Source organism: Vigna umbellata, chromosome 6 (genome assembly GCF_029865625.1).
Source record: "Vigna umbellata cultivar VRB3 chromosome 6, Vumbellata_1.0, whole genome shotgun sequence".
Taxonomy (NCBI): Eukaryota; Viridiplantae; Streptophyta; class Magnoliopsida; order Fabales; family Fabaceae; genus Vigna; species Vigna umbellata.
In genome coordinates this window covers 28,551,552-28,568,059 of record NC_142170.1, presented here as the reverse complement: position 1 = coordinate 28,568,059, position 16,508 = coordinate 28,551,552, and the positions used below count along the sequence as shown (strand labels likewise).

Sequence of the window (16,508 nt, the reverse complement as noted above, 5' to 3'; positions counted from 1 at the left end):
TAGATATAAAATAGTTAATGATACAGTGAAAATGTTAATATTGGCAGTATACAATTATAAAAAATATGAATAAATAAATTATATTAAAATCAACTTTTAGCAGAAACATAACAAAAGTATGTTTAAATCTTACTAATAATTAAAGGTTGCTATTTTTCAACTCCACGTAATGATAAATGTGTTGGGTGCGTCAACTGAGATTTGCTATGTTTATTTAAAAATGAATTGTTTTTTTTATAATTATATATAAGGAGGATTTCATTTTTCAATTTCATCTTTTTAATTATTTTTTTTTAAATTTAAATTGTAATTTATAATAAAAAAAACTATTTTTTAGTTTTTTTCATTTTAATAACTACTTTTTCGAATTATAAATAAAGAATTATTTACTCTTTATCATTAGTATCCATTTTTTAAATTTAAATTATTACTCATAATAAAAAAATTATTTACACAATATTACTTATAATCTTTTCTGTTTCAATAACTAAAATTTATTTTTCTATAGTTATATCTATAATTATATATACATGTTGTTTTTCAAAATTTATCCTTTTAAATATCACTTTTAGAATTTAAATAATTTATAGATATTTAAAAATATGTATGTAACATCTCAGGTATAAATCTACTAAACAAAATATTGTATATATAATAATCATTAAACAAATAATACAAACATATAACTTCTACATTACACTCTTCCATACAAGTTATGTACTTAACATAAGAATACAATAAATATAATAGGACTAGAGTTTTTTAAAAAATAAAATAAAAATAAATTTATGACAGGTCACTAACCTAATATAAATCGTTGCATCATTCACATTTCAGACGGGATGTTATGTCCTTATTTGTTTACATCGTCAAAGTAATCATTGCAAATAAAGAAAACAACACAAATAGAACAACATGAAAGAAATGGTAAGCTAATATGCAAAAAGAATATTCACAAATAGATATAGAGAAATTGTCACACAACTCTCATTCATAACAACCAAGATATAAAGACTCATACTAGACTCATTGATCTATATACATGTATTAATATTATTAAATTCTAGTGAGTTATGAACTTGTGGTAGTCTTTACTGTTTTGTAGAGTCATTGTCAATGTTTTTACCCTAACACACACAAGGTTAATAAAGCAACAAAATAACTCTCAATATTGCATATATATATATATATATATATATATATATATATATATATATATATATATACACACACACACACATATATACACTATTGTAACTACAACTAATCTTCCTTGGATTAACACCAATCATTCTCAGATGAACATCATAAACCAACCATCATTTTAACATTCACAAAAATCACACATCAAACATACCAAAACAAAACATATGAAAATATAGAGTTAAACTTTGTTAATCTTATACATCGAGAATATATATTAATTTAAAGAGTAATGCCTAAAAGCACACTCGCCTAGCGACCAAATAGCTCGTCAAACGAAATTATCACTAGAACTCATATACTTAAATTCTTCCAAAGTCATCCAACGAAACTTGTCTCGTCTAGCCACTATCAAGTCAGTGAGCTCTCTAACATTCATTTTTCTCAACAAGATTATTATCGTCCAATAACCACCAAGTCAATGAGCTCTTTGACTTTGGTTTTACCCAACAAGTATATTCTTACCCAGGAACCACCAATTTGAAGCTCTCTAACTTCGACTTCACCCAACAAGTTTAAAAAACATAATTTTGCATATTTATATCATTTCAGTCCAGCAACAATCACAGACAGTGAAACATACCAACTATCAGATTGTACATTACTCAATTCATCTTATTTGCAGTATCAGTCAAACAACATACTCAATTTCATAATACAAATCACTAAAACCAAATTAAACCCCTAATTCAACTCCATATATCAAATTTCATCCGAGAACTAAATTACACCAATAAAACATTACAAGTATGCAATTAACAATTACAAAGTATCTATAAGTTAAAAATAATACAATTAGTTTTTCTTACCTGAGAGACATACTAAATTGATCAAGAACCCTTAAACACATTTAGATGCATAGGAACCCTATTGGCCCTATGAACCACACAAACACGATTAAGACACACCATCATGATCACTTATCAGTAAGGACTCTTATAGAAGACTCAAACAGTACATGCGACCCAAAAAGGGTCACATGCAGAGAAAGAAAAAAGCAACCAAGAAAGGGAGCAAAAAATCAACTTACTTTATTGAAGAAACTGATTAGACAAAAGTGAAGAGCTTGCCACAAGGATCACCCTACTAGTCTTCTATCTTCAAACAAATGAATGGACGGTGAGAGAACCTAGAAAAAACTCTACAAAAATTGTTTTTATTGTGTTTTTAAATAATGAAATTTGTTTATAAAAATTGTTTTTATTTTTTAAAATTTTAATATTAAAATAATCAAGTCTTATTATTTTAAACACACTATTAATTCTAAATCATGATTTTTAAACCGTTAGTGTGTTCATGTGTTTATGCTAGTACATAATACTGGAAACCTTTGGGACAATTTTTTTTATTATACTATTTTTATTTTAATGATGTCTAACACTTAGTTTTAATTTTTTTAAATTTATTTAAATTAAAGCATATGTACTATTTGCATATCTAATATATAATTTATAATTTGCGTAAAAGAAATATAAGAAAAGTAATATAAATTTCATATTTATATTAAAGAGGAAGAAAGAAAAAAGTAATAAGAAATAATGATTCGTGATGTAATTTTAAGTGAATGAATAGTTTATTTTATTATTTTTTTATGGTTTATATAATAGTTTTAAGATTTAAAAGTTTAAAATTTTAAAATTTAATTAAGATTAAAATGAAAAATTAAATATCTATGCAGTTTATTCATTGTAAATTAATAAACTTATTTCTAGGTTTAATAGTCTCTTTGGTCTCCATTTTTGTTGCTTAATCTCAACTCAGTCTCCATTTTTAGAAGTGTTTGGAATATGTCTACAGTTAGTAAAATTTGCGTCTAATTTGTCCATTCCGTTAAGTATCACCAAACGGAGTTAATACATTAATGATGTGGCACTAGTTATATGCAACATGTTACTATATTGATTTGTGAATGATGACGTGTAAGTGACTATCAGAGAATATGATTTTCCCCCAAAATCAAACACCAATATAATGAAGGAACAACGAAAAGTGAAGGTGGAGCTCTGAGTCCTTCCTCACCAACCAACTAACAACCATGACCGTTGTCAAAACTTTGCTTTTCTTCTTGTTTTTAACCATAACCACAACCACCTGCAACTCCTTGGCTTCCCACTTCGAACAACTCAACATGGAGGAAGAAATGACAGCGACAAAACTCAAGAACCCACCAAAAGAAATAGAGGATTTAGAAGAAAAGTAGGGAAATTGGAAAGTTCAGATTCTTCACAGAAACTCTCCATTATAAAGTTTCTGGCCAGAAGGGTCAAGATCTGTCCAAATGCCCCTTTTATGAGATGTCGCACTTTTCAAGAAAAATACTGAAGGCCTGTTACAAGGATCTCTGAGATAGTCTCTGGTTTTTTTATTAAAGATAATTGAGATGCAGACTTCCTTTTGTATTCTCTTTATTTATTTTTATCAATAACATACTCATTATTTATCAATATCTATAATTCTACTTAGGCTTAATAGCTTACTTGGTTCCTATGTTAAATGATTTTTTCTAATTTAGTATTCGGTTTTAAAAGTGTATACATTGATCCTAAAATTGTTAAAATTGAATGAATCAAGTCTCTTCCGTTAAATTGGTAGAAACAAAGTTAACTCCCAACTGACATGGCGAAGGAATCTGCACATTTTCTTCTCTCTCCTCTACTTTTCCTGCAATGCCCCAACTTTTTCTTTCTTTTTTATATCTTTGTTAAATACTTTTTTTTCTCTCTCTCCTTCCTCCACAACCTCTACCTCAAGAATTATTAGAAAGATAAAGAGGAGAAATTGAATGAATGGTGTGAGTGCCCGAACGGTGTGAGTGCCCGAACGGTGTGAGTGATCGAACAGTGTAAGTGACCGACTTGTGTGAGTGACCGAATGGTGTGAGTGATCGAATGGTGTAATCCAATGACCAAACGGTGTGAGTGAATATTAAAACTGTTTTGTGCATCAGCGTAGAGTGCGCTTGTTTAATGCATAAAAAAGAGAAAAAAAGATGTGGCAATTGCAGGAAAAGCAGAGGAAAGAGAAGAAGATGTACAAATTTCTTCGCCACATCAATTGAGAGTTAACTCCATTAATTTAACGGAAGTGACTTGATTCACACAATTTTTGACAACTTTAAAACCCAATATATACACTTTTAAAATCGCATAATAAACTTAAAAAAATCACTTTTTATTAAGAATTCGACACAAAACATTCCATTTCTAATAAAAGCAACCATTTCTTTTTTAAAACAGTTTGATATAGTTCATAGAACGTTCAATTTAATCGGTTAAAAGAAAATAAAGTGTTCAATTCATCTTGTCTAGACTACTTTACAATTTAAAAGAGAGATTATTTTTACAGTTTAGTTTAATTATTGAAAATATAGAGTTTACTTTATTTCTTTTTAAACAGTACAAAAGAGATTATAAATCTTTATTTTATGTTTATAAAACTAAGTTATCTAATTATATATATATATATATATATATATATATATATATATATTATAAAGCATTCTTGTCAATGATATTTAGTTTTGATTGTTTATCATAATAATTCTTGTCAATAAGAATGTTTTGATATAAACATAATCAATGAAATAAAAATAATAGACTTTGTTTTTATTATTGGATTTAATTTATTTTCCGTTCATATTTGTGCATTTATCTTCGTATATTTATATTCTATTTTTATATTTATATTCCGTTTATATATTGTTTCAAACAATTATATATATGTAAAATTGTACTCTCTTCTTATGGAATAAGAAATACAATTCCTATCCTTTCTTTTCTCATAACATGGTATCAGAAGAAAATTAATTTTTTATCACGTTCTTCCGCAACCAATTCTTTTCCTGTCCAGATCTTCATTTTCTACCTTTCGTTCTTGGCTTTTCTGCCTTTTTCTTCTCCTTTTATGGCCACTCCCTCTGTTACTCTCGCATCGTTACAAGATACAACACATGACTATTACATTCATCCTAATGAGAATCCTTCATTGGTGCTTGTTTCCCCGATTCTTGAAGGTCACAATTATCATGGATGGGCTCGCTCGATGTCTATGGCACTACAAATGAAGAATAAATTTGGCTTTGTTGATGGTTCCATTCCTTGTCCAGCTGGTACAGATTGATGGACAAATTTATGATCACCAAAATATGATGTCACAAACTTGTTTCACAATCGGCAAGTATGACCGAATCGTTCAAGTAATAAACTTGGTAAGACCAAGTATCGTTCTTCCCAAAGGACTCACGGCCTAGTTTAGTTATGTGATTTGTTGATTAGCTAGGACTTACAAACGAAATATTTGGATTTTAATATGCAAGACAGAAAATAAACATGTATGCATGAAGTTTGATCAATGGCAAAGACAAAAGATAAACACTTTCAATGAAATATATGAATGAATATGTTGTTGGGGGTCAATCTCATCTCATCCACTCTCATACATTTTAGGAATTCAACATTCAAATCATCATTGTTAATGCCACTCTCTAAAGTACCATTCTAGATGGCTTCTCCCTAATCACGAGTTCATACAATTCCTAGCATTCCTAATGATTAGTTCATAAGTGCAGGAGCTTAACGACAACCAATATAATATTGGGAGAAATTCCCCGGATCTAGACTTCCCCGTACGTACCCGTATCGACAAAACCAATGATCATGCATTGAATGAGTTAAACTATGCAAGCATTAAGCAAAGAGGAAAAACCCTAACTAATGATGAAAGAAAGCATAAATCTTAGATTAAGATGCAAGCATAAATTCCATATATGAGAGCTTCAAGAGATTACATTGATTCCCCAACAAACATACAAGGTTTAGTTCACCATATTCATGGTGAACCTAGATGAACAATGAAAGAATGAAAGAATAAACCCAATAAAGGTGAAGAGGTAGCCTGAGCATCCAAGATCCTCCTTCAAAGGGGTGAAAGAGAGAGTGTTTGCCTCGTTTCTGCCAAAGATACAAACCCTAGGACGTCCTAAAGCTTATATACTATTCTAAAATTACACAAAATCCAAGCCCAAGCCCATAAGAGTGCCGCTCAGCGGTAAACTACCGCTCAGCGGTGATTGCGCGTCTCCTTTCTTCCCCTCAGCGGCCATTTTGCCCCTCAGCGGAAGTCCCGTGACCTTCTGAGTACCGCTCAGCGGTAAAATGCCGCTGAGCGGTGACTTCGGCTCTTCTCTTTTTGCACTCTTTGATTCCTTTTATGATTCCATCTCTCTCCTTCTTCACTTCTTTCACTAAATTCACCTTAAAACCTGCACAAAAACACTGAAATCAAGCATAAACCTGTCCAGCTCTCTTATTTCTGAAAATATGGATAAAAGCATGATTTCAAGCTAGTTTCTAAGTATAAAGGTTGCTTTTAGTATCAATTTTAAGCATAAAAATAACAGTTTTTCAACTGTTATCACAGATCCAATGGTTCAAGCATGGAAGCGTTGCAATAATCTAGTTTTATCTTGGATCAATCATTCTGTTTCTCGTGAGATTGCTACAAGTATTATTTGGATTGACTCTGCTGCTACGGCATGGAAGGATCTCAAAGATCGTTTCTCCCAAGGTGATTCTGTTCGAATTTCACAATTGCATCAAGATCTTTATTCAATGCATCAGTCTGATCTAAGTGTTACTGCATATTACACTAAAATGAAGATTCTCTGGGATGAACTTTGCAATTTTCGCCCTATTCCTGAATGCCAATCTTCTGCTTCTTGTTGTGTTGTTTCTAAGACAATGAAGGAATATCGTGAAAATGATTGTGTTCTTTGTTTTCTTAGAGGCTTGAATGATAATTACTCTGTTGTTCGCTCTCAGATCCTTCTCATGGATCCCTTGCTTCTTTACCCAAAATTTTTTCGATGATAATTCAACATGAGCGACAATTACAATCAGGAATTCTTTCTCAACCTCCAGTCATGGCGTCACACGTTTCTCAATCTAAACCTTCTTTTTCTACCTTCAATGGCAGAGGTAAACCCTCTCCTGCCAATGATTATGGCCGGGGAAGATCTTCATATCAAGGTTCTTAGGCTCGTTATCAAGGTTCTCGGGCTCGTTCCTCAGGGGGAAGGTTTGGTGCACCTCGACAATGCACTCACTGTGGCAGGACAAACCACACCATTGATACTTGCTTTCTAATACATGGATTACCACCTGATCTCAAATTCAAAAGAGTCCACAATGTTACAACAGATTCTTCTACAGTAGTTCCTTCTTATAATAATTCTCCGGCACAGTCACATTCCGCAATTTTGGGACTTTCTCAAGAGCAAATTCATGGTTTATTGGCACTTCTTCCACAATCTAATCCCACAATCCCACATTCTACTAATCTAGTGAGCTCTCATAATTCCACTTCTTCCCAAGCTCAAGGTAATATCTATTCCAAATGGATTCTAGACACAGGTGCTACTGATCATATATCTAATTCTTTGTCTCATTTTATTTCTTATCATAGAATCTCACCAATTACAGTATCACTACCCAACAAGAACTCTTCATTTGCTCATTTTTCTGGCACTGTTTCACTTAGCCCACACCTTACTTTACATAATGTCTTGTTTATTCCTAATTTTTCTGTCAATCTTATTTCGGTCACAAAGTTAACTAAATCTCTATCTTGTAAACTTAACATTTTTGAATTTTCCTGTGAAATACAGGACAAGTCAACCCTGCAGATGATTGGGAAAGCTGAAGAAAGAGATGGCTTGTATGTCATGATAGTTCCTGCACCCACACCCCTTGGTTCACCAGTTGCTATTACTTCTGAGAATTCTATTGCTTGTTCTACAATAAGACATAACTCTATAGATATTTGGCACTATAGACTAGGGCATCCTTCTTTTTCTTGTTATACCAAATTACGCAACATGTATGCCACTTTACCCAATACAAAATACACGCATTGTGATGCTTGTCATTATTCTAAGCAAAGAAAATTACCTTTTCAATTAAGTACTACTGTTTCAAAAGCTCCTTTTGATTTAATTCATGTTGATATTTGGGGGCCCTATAGTACTTCTTCTGTTGATGGTTTCAAATATTTCTTAACTATAGTGGATGATATGTCTAGATACACATGGATTAAATTAATGACAAGTAAATCAGATACAAGATCACAACTTATTGGCTTTGTTTCTTATATAAAAACACAATTTGACATTGATGTAAAAGCTGTTAGATCAGATAATGGTAATGAGTTTGCAATGACAAATTTTTATAGACAAAAAGGGATACAACATCAATTATCATGTGTTGAAACACCTCAACAAAATGGAGTCGTTGAGAGAAAACATCAACACATTCTCAATGTTGCTAGATCTTTAATGTTTCAATCCCATTTGCCCATAATTTTCTGGTCTTCTGCTGTTCGTTATGCTGTGCAACTCATTAATATTTTACCTTCCAAAGTTTTGACATATTTTTCTCCATCTCAGCTGTTACACAATGTTAAACCTGACATTACTTACTTACGAGTTTTTGGCTCACTTTGCTATGCTTCAACTCTTCAAACTCATAGAACAAAATTTCAACCTCGTGCAAGAAAATGTGTTTTACTGGGTTTTAAAACAGGAGTGAAAGGCTACCTTTTGTTAGATTTCAATTCTAGGGAAATTTTTCTATCAAGGAATGTAGTATTTTATGAAAATATATTTCCTTTTCTTACTAGTGACAAGCACTCACCTATTAATACACAAAATTCCTTGGATTTTATCACCAGAATTATTTCACCTCCATCACCTCTTTTCTCAGAAGTTACTGATCAACCATCTTTACCACTTACATCTCCTCCTTCTATTGTTTCCGACCCTGTTATTATCTCTTCTCAGCCTGTTTCTGTTGAACCTGTCACTGCTACTCCACAAAGGAAATCAATTAGGTCAAAACATACACCATCTTATCTGCAGGACTATCATTGCAACATGTCATCTACTTCTTCCGCCACTCAGTCATCCACAGGTACCTTATATCCTATCTCTTCATATCTATCATATGATGCATTATCATCTCTTCATAAATCATATGTCCTTAATCTTTCCCAAGTTAGTGAACTTAAAACCTATAACCAAGCCATCAAACATGATTGTTGGAGAAATGCCATGGATCAAGAAATTGCAGCTTTAGAAAATACCAAAACTTGGGTTTTGACTGATCTACCTAATGGAAAGCAACCTATCGGATGTAAATGGGTATACAAAATAAAGAGGCATGCTGATGGGAGTATTGAACGATACAAGGCAAGGCTTGTAGCCAAAGGCTACACACAACAACAAGGTTTAGATTACTTTGAGACTTTTTCACCTGTTGTCAAACTCACAACAATAAGATTGGTTCTAGCTTTAGCAGCTTCCAAACATTGGTATTTACATCAACTAGATGTAACTAATGCCTTTTTACATGGGGATCTAGATGAAGAAGTATACATGTCTCTTCCTCTTGGTTATAAATCTGAAAAACCAGGACAAGTTTGCAAGTTGTTGAAGTCTTTATATGGACTCAAACAAGCCTCTAGACAATGGAATTACAAGTTGACAACTACTTTACTTTCTTTGGGCTACACACAATCAAAATCAGATTATTCACTTTTTGTCAAAAGTGATTCTGCTCATATTACCATCTTACTTGTTTATGTAGATGATATAGTTTTGGCAGGTGATGACATCCAGGAAATCCAAACTGTGAAGGCTCTATTGAATGCAAAGTTCAAGATTAAAGACTTAGGCCAACTCAAGTATTTTCTGGGCTTAGAAATTGCAAGATCTCAACAGGGCATTAATTTGTCACAAAGGAAGTATGCTCTAGAGTTACTAGAAGATGCAGGATTGTTGGGGTGTCAACCTGTTTCTACTCCTATACAGCCAGGCACAAAATTTTCCAAGACAGAAGGGAAACCCTATTCAGATGTGCAGGCCTATAGAAGACTTCTTGGCAGGTTACTATATCTAACCAACACAAGACCAGATTTATGTTTCGCTGTTAGTACTCTCAGTCAATTTCTTTCCAATCCTTTGGAAGATCACTATGCAGCAGCAATAAGAATCCTGAGATATATCAAGAACAATCCAGGACAAGGATTATTCTTTCCCTCCAACACAGAACATGCTCTCAAGGCTTTTAGTGATTCTGATTGGGCTGCTTGCCCTGACACTAGAAGGTTTGTGACTGGTTTTAATGTGTTCTATGGTGCATCATTAATTAGCTGGAAATCCAAGAAGCAAGGTACTATATCTAGATCATCAACCGAAGCAGAATATAGAGCTTTAGCTTCCACAACATGTGAAATTCAATGGCTTCTGTATTTGCTCCATGATTTGAAACAACCTCTACCACAACCAGTTTCTCTGTTTTGTGACAATCAATCTGCTATACAAATTGCACAAAATCCAGCCATGCATGAAAGAACAAAGCATATTGAAATTGATTATCATCTCATAAGAGATAAAGTTCAAGCTGGTGTAATTAAGCTCCTGTCCATTCCTACTTCAGCACAACTTGCAGACATTCATACTAAAGCTTTGCATCCAGCACAATTTCAATCTTTGTTGTCCAAGCTGAGCATTAAGGATATTTATGCTGCAGCTTGAGGGGGATATTGGATTTAATTTATTTTCCGTTCATATCTGTGCATTTATCTTCATATATTTATATTCTATTTTTATATTTATATTCCGTTTATATATTGTTTCAAACAATTATATATATGTAAAATTGTACTCTCTTCTTATGGAATAAGAAATACAATTCCTATCCTTTCTTTTCTCATAACATTTATATACACAATTATTATTATTTTTAATTAAAACTTATAAATAAGTATTTAAAAAATAATTTTTTTACCTATGTTTTGTACATGAATTATGCTACAATGTTATGTTTGTTAAGGTGGAAAAATATATAAAGGAAACAAAATGTAAGAAATAGAATTAAGATGTTGTACTATCTTGGTTTTCAAAATTTTTTTGCTTGATTCTTCATTTGTAACAGAGAGGTTAGACAAGAAGGTCCTCTTTTTTCTTTAGTTTTTTTTTAAAAGGGTTTGAGCAATGACATTTTAAATCTTATTTTTAAGAAGTTTATGCTTCCCATGATTGGTTATAGGGGTATAATTTCCTTTTCATACTTTCTTTAATGATGATATATTTATCTTTTGTAGAAAAGATACTAGAACCTTATAGCATTTGACATCCTTCGTAAAAAGCTTATTTACAGTATTATTTCTTCTTTTGTTAAACATCTTACGAGATTTCTTTCTTGTAATAAAGGGTATTTTCCTTTTACTTATTTGAGTGTGCCAATTTTTTATCGGTGCATCTAAGACACGATTTTTTCGGTCTTTGGTTGATAGTAAGATTCTTAATAAGCTTTTTTCTTGGAAAGAAAAGTTGCATAGTATGATGGAGAGAATTCAGCTAGTGAATTCATTGATTATTGGTTTGTTATATCATAGCTTCTAGGTTTATAAGTGACCTATTAAGCTTCTTCTTAAAGTGGAAAAATGAATTTAAAATTTTGTTTGGATTGGGATATACAAAAATGAGGATTGCTCCATATTAGATGGTGTTTCTTGTGTGGTTATAAGATAAATGGTGGTTTGCATATTACTAATATTTAGTTGAAAAATAAAGTCTATATGCTACATTTAGCTTGGGAGTTTGCTTACAGAAAAATGAATTGGGTTAAAATTATGCGTTTGATTTCTTAATTGTAAGTAAAAATATTTGTTCTTTAACTTGTCATTAATTTGGTAGAATACGATGCATATGATGTTATTCTTGAAAATACTTTTTGAATGTTAGGTAGGGATGATTGTACTAATATTTGAAATGAGCTTGGTGCTCTGATTTTTGGATATTTAAATTGGCTATAATTTTTATTTTTGATAAAGTAATGTTATATTCTGTTATGAGCTTGACTTTGAGAAGTATTCACTGAAACTTTCATTCTTTTGTTTTCAATTTATATGATTTTTCTTCTTTGATGGTTGATGAGTATGAGGATGTGTCTAATTAGATTTTGAATGATATTGGTGTACTTTCTCATAAAGTTTCTAAACAATTTTACTCTTCTGGTATGAAATGTGTGGATTGAGGAAATTTGATTTGGTTGGATGTTGTACCACCAGTTAAAACGTTGATTTTTTGAAAGCTATTGTATGACCATTTGCCTATTGATTTGGAGGTTCAAAAAAGGGGTGTGGTTTTATGCTATATGTGTCTTTGTGTAAGAATAATGTTGAATTTTCCTCTCATTTTTTCTTTCATTATTCTATTGTTGTGCGATTGTGAGAATGACTGAAGGAGGTTTTTCAAGATTTGTAGTTTTTCTCTTTGGATTTGGTTGTTTAGTTTATAAAGTTTACTTATAGTCCTCTATTTAAAGTTATTAAAGTAATTGTCATTACTATTGTTATTTGGATTATTTGGAGGATGAGAAACCATAGATTTCAAGTTTCAAATACTTTAACTTATGCAGCTTTTCAAATTAAAAAATTGTTGTGTATGGTTATGAATAAATCTAATAGGTATATAAGTAATATTGTTTTCGATTTTTCTTTGCTAAAACTTTTCAATACTTAAATTGGGTAGGATGATTTCATTCACAAATATTATATGACAAATTTTATATGCTAATTGACCTAAGGTGAATACTAATAATGCAAACAGAGGATAAAGGTTGTCCTAGTTTAGCTACATCAGTATATTTAGAGGAAGTCGTAGTAAATATGTTTGTAGTTTTTCAACTTTTCTGAAGATGCAAATTTTTATCACTAGTACAAAAATCGCGAACGACATCATATCAGGAAACATTAAATTGACATCGAATTTAAGAAATTTGACGTTAAATTGATGTCGAATTTTAAAAATTCGATGTTAAATTAACGTCGAATTTTGTCTATATACGACGTTAACTTAACGTCGAATTTTGTTAATCAATTTCCTTTTGTTTTTTTATTAATTGTGATCCTTTTTTACAACGTTAATAAAAACAACAAATTTCAGATTTTGGTATTTTATAAAGCAAGAACTATGAACGTGTAGTGTAGTATAAAAAACAAACAACAATAACCAACAACAAACAAGTTCAATCAAACAACAACAACAATAAACAAGTTCAACCAAACAACAACAAACAAATTCAAAAAAAAAAATACAAACAAGTTCAACAAATAAGTTCTTCCAAACGAAAACGAAAACTAACATTCAAAAGGTGGGTTCATCGAAATAAAGTGTCGTCACCAGTGACGAGAAAACAAAATGCACCTATGAAGGACAAGAGCACGAAAATAATCGGTCAAAACAAACAAAAATAATACATAAAGTAGTTAATTAACATGCATTTGTATCAAATGAAAAAAATATTACATGTGATGGTCATCAAACTTCGTTCGAGAAAAGTTTGAGAAGAGAAGAGGGTCTCGCGCGCTAAGATAAAGTGAATGAATTTTCAATCTCCCGCTCAAATTTTTATTAAATTCATTAACTTTTTAATGTCTAATGCTGGACATTCGACGTTTTATATCATTTTACGTCTAATTACAATTGTAAACTGCGTTTAATAATTACATTTATTTACAAAAATGTCACCGATCATTTTTAACATTAGTTTGATTGGACGTTGAACGTTATACGCTATTTTGTACTCGTGTATTTATGTTGAATTTATGATAATCATTTATGCTTTGAAGCATGTTTGAAGGAAAAACTTTCAAAAGTTTTATTTGAAAAAATTATTCTACTATAGTTTGTAAAAGTTTCTTAAATGATTTCTTTAAGTCTTGGAGAAAGATGACATTGGTCTTATAAGCACATGCAACTCAAAGTTGCTTATGTTTTTACATAAATAAAATCATTGTATCGACAAATTAACAAATTTAACTTTATTCACAAAAATCAATACAAGTGATATAATGATTTAGAGTTTTTTTCAAAATATATATAATTTATCTATGTTTCGTGAAATATAATTCTTTTTATCATTTTCATGTTTTTTTATTTCATTTATTATTTCTTTGTTTTAAGAAAATTTCATGTAGTGATAAATAATCGATAGACTTTGAATTGTGAACATAATAATGTCTAAGGTAAATTTATTTAGAAATAAGATACAAAATATTTTTACGAAAAAAATAAGATTTTTTTATTATAATATCATATTATTTTACTTTTTATATTTTATTATTTTGTTATTGTAAAATTATTTTTATTATAATATTATTTTATGTATTGTTTATTTCTTTATAATCTAGTCTCATAATCAGCAATAAATATATTTTACAACTAAAAAATGATTAATGTAATCAATTATTTACATGAAACTATATATTATTATCACCATATTTTTATTCACATGTTTTAGAAAAAAAAATAACGTGAATTTTATAATTTTTTTTCACTTTTCAACCCACTAAACTATTCTTAACAAATCTTTTTCTTTTTTAGTGGTCAACTAGTTTTTCTTCTTCTTCTTACCACTTTTTCCACGTTAACAACGAGATATCAAACACATTTCAAAGCTTTTTATGCTGTATGTGATAAATTGGAAACAGAGGGAGAGCGAAGATAAAAAAAACCAAAGAGAACAAATAAAAAAAATATAATATTGGCCAATTAGGATAAGGCTTTGACTTGATGAGAAGGAGAGAGAAAAATAGAACAGGACCAATCACGTGGCTTTTAATATTGCCCAGTACGATTCATTTATTCAATTACACTCTCCATAGGTAAAAAAATTAAGGTTTAATCCTTTTATACATCCCTATTTATGTACGAATGTCTCAATTGGGTCCTCGTTTTTTAAAGTGTATTAAAATGGTCCCTAATTTTGAAAATTCAGAGCAATTGAGTCCTTTCCGTTAAGTTGGCTGAACGGCGTTAAAAAAATTGCTGAGTGGATGCTGAGATGACGAACGAGCGCTCGTCCAGCAGCGAACGAGCGCTCGTCCAGCAGCGAACGAGCGCTCGTCCAGCAGCGAACGAGCGCTCGACCACCAGAGAACGGACGCTCGTCGACCTCTTACTGCTGGACAACCGTTCGTTCACACTGGACGACCGTTCGTTCGGTGGTCGAGCGCTCGTTCGCTGCTGGACGAGCGCTCGTTCGCTGCTGGACGAGCGCTCGTTCGCTGCTGGACGAGCGCTCGCTCGCTGCTGGACGAGCGCTCGTTCGCTGCTGGACGAGCGCTCGTTCGCTGCTGGACGAGCGCTCGTTCGTCATCTCAGCATCCACTCAGCAATTTTTTTAACGCCGTTCAGCCAACTTAACGGAAAGGACTCAATTGCTCTGAATTTTCAAAATTAGGGACCATTTTGATACACTTTAAAAAACGAGGACCCAATTGAGACATTCGTACATAAATAGGGATGTATAAAAGGATTAAACCAAAAATTAATATGCAAACTTTTCTCTGTAATATTAAAAGAGATAAATAAACTCAGGAAATGTTAAATTCATGTTCAAAATCTTTTTATATACTGATAACCATTCAAAATACACTAAAAACTCTATTTAGAAGATAAATGTCGAGTGAGGGAAACTCGAAATCAGAAAATGGAAGACAGGTATGAGCAGTCGAGTGATCATTGGGTTTTGGAAGTAAAATTTAGTTTTTCAAAATTCACGTTACTCTCTGCATGCAACCATCTTCTTCAATCTTCTGAAACGCCACTTTTCTTCTCCTTTTCTCTAAAAATCTCTTACTTCTCTCTACAAAATCTCACTATTTTCTTCTTCCGATCATCAAACAGACCACACCTGAGCATTTTCGGCGTCGAGGACGTTCGTTTGAACCTATCAGTTCCAGGTTCTAAGTTGGTAAGTTCTCTCTTCATTCAACCGGTTGGTTTCCTGGTACATGCAAACCTAGTTTAAGGGTTGCATGAGTCAATCATCTTGTTCTGAGAGTTTCTGGATTTTTGTTTGGTTTAGTTTCTTAAGGCATGACTGTAGAACGCTAAGGTCTCTTGTAAAGGTGAACCCGTATTCTGAACTGTGAACGTTCGGTCACACTTAGAGGTAAGGGAAGCTTATATAATTTGATTAAGATTCTTGTTTTGAATGGATGTACATTCGTTGATTTCTGAATGAATATATGAAGTATGATTGTTGATATGTTTTGATTGTATGAAGTGTGAATATTTACTATGATATAGATGTATGAATGTATGAAGATAGATGTTGAGAAATGTATTGATAAGATTATGAATTATAAGTCTAGAGTTTTATGTGAAAATTGATGTTCGTCACTTAAGATCTTTGACCGTTGGTTTTTCCTGTGGATTCGGTTGGAACTGGATTCTTTCA

At 31.6% G+C, this 16,508-nt stretch overlaps 1 pseudogene; it reads left to right on the top strand.

Moving 5' to 3' along the window:
- Positions 1-5,106: 5,106 nt before the first annotated feature.
- On the top strand, positions 5,107-10,792 carry LOC148197153 (uncharacterized; annotated as a pseudogene).
- Positions 10,793-16,508: the final 5,716 nt, after the last annotated feature.